This window comes from Bombina bombina, chromosome 7 (assembly GCF_027579735.1).
Source record: "Bombina bombina isolate aBomBom1 chromosome 7, aBomBom1.pri, whole genome shotgun sequence".
Taxonomy (NCBI): Eukaryota; Metazoa; Chordata; class Amphibia; order Anura; family Bombinatoridae; genus Bombina; species Bombina bombina.
The window spans coordinates 52,820,051-52,827,624 of NC_069505.1; the positions used below are offsets into that span (position 1 = coordinate 52,820,051).

Consider the following 7,574-nt stretch of genomic DNA (forward strand, 5'->3'; position numbering starts at 1 on the left):
TGATTATACTTATCACATCTAGTTATGTGTGGCTAGTGAATTTGGTCTGTATATTTTGCTGGGAAGGTGCCGTTCCGTCACTTTTTATAAAAAAGTGTATTAAAGGCCGGAACAGATAATATAATGTGGTTTCTGTGGATGGTTTGTGGCTGATTACACATATTACATTTAGTCACATGTGACTTGTGAATTTGGTGTATCTGGTTTTCTGGGAAGGTGCTGTTCCGGGTTGTTATGTTTGGTTCCGGACACTATTTTGGTAGTTAAAGGGTTAATTAATTATTATATCACAAATATTCTTGTTCCTAAAATTGTTCTCAAGAGTCTCTAACACATCCCATTATATTTTAAATAAATTTTCTACATAAAAGGCCTGTTCCGGCCTGTTCCGTTCCGTTCCGGCTTTTACACCGTTCCAAGTGTGTGTGTGTGTATGTTGTGTAAGTATGTGTGAGTATGTTGTGTAAGTATGTGTATGTATGTTGTGTATGTTGTGTATGTGTGTGTATGTATGTTGTGTATGTTGTGTGTGTGTGTGTATGTTGTGTAAGTATGTGTGAGTATGTTGTGTATGTGTGTGTATGTATGTTGTGTATGTTGTGTATGTGTGTGTATGTATGTTGTGTATGTTGTGTGTGTGTATGTTGTGCAAGTATGTGTGTGTGTATGTTGTGCAAGTATGATGTGTGTGATATAATCATCATCCAGTTCTATAGAATGTGCCAATGCTAAAGATTTTTTTACAAGCATGGAAGTATATGTTCTCCTTTAGCTGTTACACTCACAAGGTATTAAAAGGGAGCTCCCAGTGACTTAACCAGATAAACGGTGTAATACGTTTTTCTCACCCCCAAGCCTTTATTTTCTTTGTACATATGTCTCAACCTTTGTGGAGAAAACTACTAAACAAACCAGAGATTCTATGTATTGTGTATATTTGTGTCTTCTAGTGTGAAAGAAAAAAATGGTTCTTTAATAAAACAGGTAACTTGGTTTATAAATTATATTTTTAGTTTATTTTTAGTTTATTTCCAGAACATACTTTTGTTATGAGATGAAACACGCAAATTTGTTTTATCTGTCTATCTCCTATTTCTGTCATGAGAATAAATATAAACAAATCAGGTTAATTGAGATTTGTGTCCTTATATTCAACCACAAACACAAATATGTTTCTTAGTACTTAAAATCTATTGCTTATTTTAATATTGAAAAGCGACCAATCAATGTGTGTTTTATGTGTTTCCATGGAACTTACATAATCGCTCTCAGTTTGAATATTTACAAAAGAAGGCACTGCTGAGATTCGAACTCAGGATCTCCTGTTTACTAGACAGGCGCTTTAACCAACTAAGCCACAGCGCCAATTACACAATATTTCTGTAATATTTGTACATGAGAGGAGACAGAATTAGTACAGCCCATCTAAAAATACACAACATATAACTGATTTATAGAAAGTGAGGGATAATTCATAATATTACAGGGCATGTTATAACATCATCATTTTGCTTAGATAAAGTTACATACATGTATGAAGCTTAGAGGTATGTACTGCAATATATCTATAATATGTAATCTATTTATCTTTTATCTATCCTATCAGGTCTATGTAATCTATTTGATCTAATCTATCTATGTAATCCATCTATATCATCTATCTATCTATCTATCTATCTATCTATCGAATCTATGTAAGCTATAAATCACATATCTATCTATCTATCTATCTATCTATCTATATCTATCTATAAATCTATCTATCTATCTATCTATCTATTCATCTATCTATCTATCTATCTATCTATCTATCTATCTATCTATCTATCATCTATCTATCTATCTATCTATCTATCTATCTATCTATCATCTATCTATCTATCTATCTATCTATCTATCTATCATCTATCTATCTATCATCTATCTATCTATCTATCTATCTATCTATCTATCTATCTATCTATCTATCTATCATCTATCTATCTATCATCTATCTATCTATCTATCTATCTATCTATCATCTATCTATCTATCTATCTATCTATCTATCTATCTATCTATCTATCGAATCTATGTAAGCTATAAATCACATATCTAATCTATATCTAAAACAATTACATCACAAGAACCAGAGCTATTCTTTAAATTTTCTAATAACAACGCCCAGCACATATGGTGTACAAGGGGATGTAGCTCAGTGGTAGAGCGCACGCTTCGCATGTGTGAGGCCCCGGGTTCAATCCCCGGCATCTCCACAGACTTTTTTTTTTTTTTTTTTTATATAAATTCCTAAACTGTTCATTGTCCTATTTAAATTATTAGCTCTATTGTTTTTTCTTTTCTTTTTTTTTAGTAAAACAATAAAATTATGTATATGATAAAGCAATTATTGAAATTATATTTTTAGAATAGATAATTTTGTGGTAGTGGAAATTTTCCAGACAGCATTTTATAGCTAGAACGAGTTTCTCATTTAAATACTAAATCATTTATGATTTATCTAATCAACAAAAGGTGAAGGTTCTACCGAGATTTGAACTCGGATCGCTGGATTCAAAGTCCAGAGTGCTAACCATTACACCATAGAACCGGCCTGATGAACTGTACAGTACACAAGATATATAATGATATGGGAACCTGTATATCTGTATCTATTATCAGATATTTTCCTACTGTGATTGTTGAGAAAATGCTCAATTTAATAAAAAAAAAAAGAAACAAACCAACAGTAAATATATAATAATAAAATACACTGTCATATACAGAACTTTCACACCTGTATTCCATTCCATTTAGTATCAATAGGTAGAACGTAGGGGATGTAGCTCAGTGGTAGAGCGCATGCTTTGCATGTATGAGGCCCCGGGTTCAATCCCCGGTATCTCCAGTGGTTTTTTTTCCGCCTTAATAAAAATATGGCAGCCTACATTTTGTTTTCATGTAAATATATCTGAATATTGTCTTAACATTTTTTTTAAAAATATTTTAACTACATTTTCTATTTATTATTTTGTTATTATTTTGTTGTTACAAGTCTATATGTAATAGAATCAACATTTTTGATGTTTTATCTACAATTTTATAGTCTAAATATATATATACTATTTATAATTAATTATTTTATATATAAATATAAAATAATATATATATTTGTGTATATAGAAATATGTGTATATAAAAATTACATATATATATTTAGTGTACGTGTTTATATATAAAAGGTATCCACTGTAAATAGTCTTCAATCAGTACATTCAAGGGGATGTAGCTCAGTGGTAGAGCGCATGCTTTGCATGTATGAGGCCCCGGGTTCAATCCCCGGCATCTCCACAGGAAATTTTATCTTTTCTTTCTTCGCTCCTAATACAATGTACTGTACACATTTGGTCGCCTGCAATTCCTCCACTCCATCTAATATTGGTTTTCATGTAAAGGAATTTGAAGAGTGCCTCAACATTTTTAATGTTTTATCTACATTTTCAATTTCTATATATTTTGTTACACGTCTATATGTGATAGCACAAACTATAGTCTTGTAAATGTATTTAAATATTGTCTACATTTTATAGTCTAAATTATATATATGAAAAAAATAAAAATAATAATAATAAATACTGTATATATATATTTATATTGACTACTAAGACCTGATATTAAACAGAGGAGGGGATGTAGCTCAGTGGTAGAGCGCATGCTTTGCATGTATGAGGCCCCGGGTTCAATCCCCGGCATCTCCACGTTGTTATTTTTTTTTTTTTTTTTCCTTGTTTTACTTTTCAGACACTCTCACTGCAGTAGATATATCAGCAGAATATTTACATTACATGGATAATACAGAGGTCACCAGAAAGTCACTACATTAAAAATGTCCAGATAGTGGAACGAGCTGTCAGTGCCATTGTGCCTGATTCTGAAGCTGATATTAATATATATATATTTATATATTATAAATGAGATTATACTTTCTCCTTTCATTTAACACCACACGATAACCATACTAAGGAGCGAATGCACCATAGTGATACAATACGCTGAATAACATTAATGAAATAAAAAAAGGTGGAAAAGTTCTTGTAGGCCCCAGCGAGATTTGAACTCGCGACCCCTGGTTTACAAGACCAGTGCTCTAACCCCTGAGCTATGGAGCCTTGTATATATACCTGCTGTACAGAAGCAAATACAAACCATATACATCTATTTACTTTATAAGTTCTTCATATATTACACAGATAGAGAAAACTAGCATTTATTTAGAAAACCTCACTACACATTGTTTCTACTGAGCAGGGATCCTAAATAAGGAGTTGCAATTCAGATTCACCAGAATATGTTCTTGATACTGACTCCCTGTATGATATGATATATGATCGTACCCATGTTCCATAGTACTGTATTACCAATATCCAGAGTTATGTAAGAGCACATACAGGCACCAAAATACATACATCATGATGAGAATTATATGTATGTGTGTCTTGAAAGTGTTCCTTTTGAGGGTCACACTCATAAGTTCCTAGGGAGTTTACTGAGCACTAGAGACAGAGGTGTAATTACTAAATCTCAGGGACACAGTGCAAGAATCCATGAAGCCCCCCCCCCCATACATACATGCACACACTCTTACATATATACATATACTCATATATACATATAAACATTCTCACACAGAAACAAACACAGAAACACTCATACACACACAAAACATTCGGAACACAGAAACACTCCCTCTCTCAACACACACACTTTTACACAGAAACACACACACAAACACACTTTCACACAGAAACACTCACACACACAAACACTCTCTCACACCCATATTCTCACACAAAAACAATAATTAAACACACACAGATACACACTCATACATACATAGAAACATTCTCACACAGAAACAAACACATAAACACTCAGACACACACACAAAACATTCTAACAACACAGAAACAGCCCCTCTCTAACACACACTCACACATAGAAACAAACACTCAGAGACACACACATAAAAACATTTAGACACACACTAAACACTCAGACACGCAATCAATTTCACAAAAACATTCAAACACCCAGACACACACCCACACACACACACTTTCACACATAAACACTCTTACACACAGAAACACACACACTTTCACAAAGAGACACTATCACACACAAACTCTCTCACACCCACATTCTTACACAGAAAGAATAATTAAACATACACACATAGAAGCAGTCACACACACACAAACACTCAGAAACCCATACATTTTAACACAAACACACACAGGAACACTCATAAACACACAAACACACAAATATATTCAAACACACAAACACTCACACAAAAACACACAGACACACACACAAAAACTGACACACACACAAACACAGAAACACTCAGACACACACACAAAGCATTCTTACAACACAGAAACACCCCCACTCTCTCTCACACACACACATAGAAACAAACACTCAGACACACAATCACTCAAACACACACACAAGGACACTTAGAAACCCACACAAATACTTTCAAACAGACACAAAAACACATTATCTCTCTCACACAAACACTCTTACGCACACACACACACAAACATGTCTACACAATGTCAGTATATATCAGGGTTATAATACAATTTGATACATTGGAGAGGTTACCAATGGCACTACTTGTGTGTAAAAGACCTGCCTTTTATTTATATAGCCAACTGGTATGGCCTTTTGTTTATATAGCCAACTGGTATGGCTAGGTGTGGGTTCTATGTGTATAAACTTGATTACTAAGCTAAGAAAAAAAGGATACACTTTGTAAGCACTCCCAGGTGCAAGTGAGAGAGTAACGCGAATGGATAATCACTAATATTGGAAAGCGTAAAGTTACAAAATCTCAAACGGAGGGTCAGATCTATATATGAGGTGGATACTGCCCAACTTGCATTTAATAAGTGTGATGACTAAGTGAGATTAAGAAATCTTGACCAAGAGTACCTGGGTGTGTTTATTGTAACTGATGATAATAACAAAGCTGTTAGTTCCTTATCAAATTTAATAAAGGTATAGTTAGCGCAGTACTTGGATGTTGTTAACAACATCTTGACCAAGAGTACCTGGGTGTGTTTATTGTCACTGATGATAATAACAAACGCTGTTAGTTCCTTATCAAATTATTAAATTTGATAAGGAACTAACAGCGTTTGTTATTATCATCAGTGACAATAAACACACCCAGGTACTCTTGGTCAAGATTTCTTAATCTCACTTAGTTATCACACTTATTAAATGCAAGTTGGGCAGTATCCACCTCATATATAGATCTGACCCTCCGTTTGAAATTTTTTAACTTTAAGCTTTCCAATATTAGTGATTATCCATTCGCGTTACTCTCTCACTCGCAAAGCCTAACCTTGCCATATATTGGTCTGATTAAATTTTAACTTTAATAACCACCTACTGATACTTGACCAATGGCAGGTAGTCAATTTTGGTGATAACCTTATATAGTAGTATCGCCCGTGGGTACTACTGTTGATCAAGATATTGTCACGCTAAATTTAGTAAACTACAGTCGGTGCTTAAGTGTGTTTTTAACTTTGATTTTTCCTATTTTATCTTTTGACCCTAATAAAAGTTATATTTTAACTCAAGTCCATTTCTTGTCTCCCCATTCTCAATCCTTGGATTACATTTGTGACTTTATTATACCAATATTGTTTACATTTGACCTGGGAGTGCTTACAAAGTGTATCCTTTTTTTCTTATCTTTATAATACAATTTATTTACTGTTATTCCTTAAAACAACTTCCAATTAAAGTGTATATACGAAACAATTTAAATTAATATTTACTCCTAAATTCTTGAGATTAGTTAAATTTATAAACACATTGAAATATCTTTATAGAGACCAGAATAGATTATGAATCAACTATACACGCTTATTCCGTTACAATATTCTATACAACAGATCACAATTTAAATTAATATTTACTCCTAAATTCTTGAGATTAGTTAAATTTATAAACACATTGAAATATCTTTATAGAGACCAGAATAGATTATGAATCAACTATACACGCTTATTCCGTTACAATATTCTATACAACAGATCACAGTGTTTAGTTAAAAAGTATAACAAAATACTTTAACATCCAATTGATATGCCAATTTATCTGAGCTGAAATAGCCTCTTATTTAGCTACAATAAGGCAAGTTCTAAAATATATCACAATATCTACAAAGAACTTAATAAACACCAGAGAGATTTACTTACAATAATAAGTTATATGAGATTTCACAACATATCTCTAAGCCTGACTTAGAGATATGAAATTAAAAAGCAACAACTTTTATCTAGCAAACAAGATTATCCAGCATTGAATATGACTGGTTCTAATTTACACAGTACTATGGATATAACTTGAAATACAAAGTGCCCTTTTAAATCACCAGCTTTAATTAAACTATAGCTATATAATACCTTTGATTTAAATATAAAAGTATGAAATAACCTTTTATACGTTACCAGATAAAATTGAAGTTCACCTCATAAATTAAGAGAGGTATTTTTGCAATATGGATG

The 7,574-nt window shown here is 32.6% G+C and overlaps 7 non-coding genes across 7 annotated transcripts; 4 read left to right on the top strand and 3 right to left on the bottom strand.

The window, feature by feature from the left end:
• Positions 1-1,291: 1,291 nt before the first annotated feature.
• TRNAT-AGU (transfer RNA threonine (anticodon AGU)) lies at positions 1,292-1,365 on the bottom strand. The gene has a single exon. It is a non-coding gene; the product is annotated as a tRNA-Thr (tRNA).
• An 818-nt stretch (positions 1,366-2,183) lies between these two features.
• Positions 2,184-2,255, top strand: TRNAA-CGC (transfer RNA alanine (anticodon CGC)). The gene has a single exon. It is a non-coding gene; the product is annotated as a tRNA-Ala (tRNA).
• A 263-nt stretch (positions 2,256-2,518) lies between these two features.
• On the bottom strand, positions 2,519-2,590 carry TRNAQ-UUG (transfer RNA glutamine (anticodon UUG)). The gene has a single exon. It is a non-coding gene; the product is annotated as a tRNA-Gln (tRNA).
• A 225-nt stretch (positions 2,591-2,815) lies between these two features.
• Positions 2,816-2,887, top strand: TRNAA-UGC (transfer RNA alanine (anticodon UGC)). Its single transcript has one exon. It is a non-coding gene; the product is annotated as a tRNA-Ala (tRNA).
• Positions 2,888-3,258: 371 nt separating this feature from the next.
• Positions 3,259-3,330, top strand: TRNAA-UGC (transfer RNA alanine (anticodon UGC)). Its single transcript has one exon. It is a non-coding gene; the product is annotated as a tRNA-Ala (tRNA).
• Positions 3,331-3,665: 335 nt separating this feature from the next.
• Positions 3,666-3,737, top strand: TRNAA-UGC (transfer RNA alanine (anticodon UGC)). The gene has a single exon. It is a non-coding gene; the product is annotated as a tRNA-Ala (tRNA).
• Positions 3,738-4,075: 338 nt separating this feature from the next.
• On the bottom strand, positions 4,076-4,148 carry TRNAT-UGU (transfer RNA threonine (anticodon UGU)). The gene has a single exon. It is a non-coding gene; the product is annotated as a tRNA-Thr (tRNA).
• Positions 4,149-7,574: the final 3,426 nt, after the last annotated feature.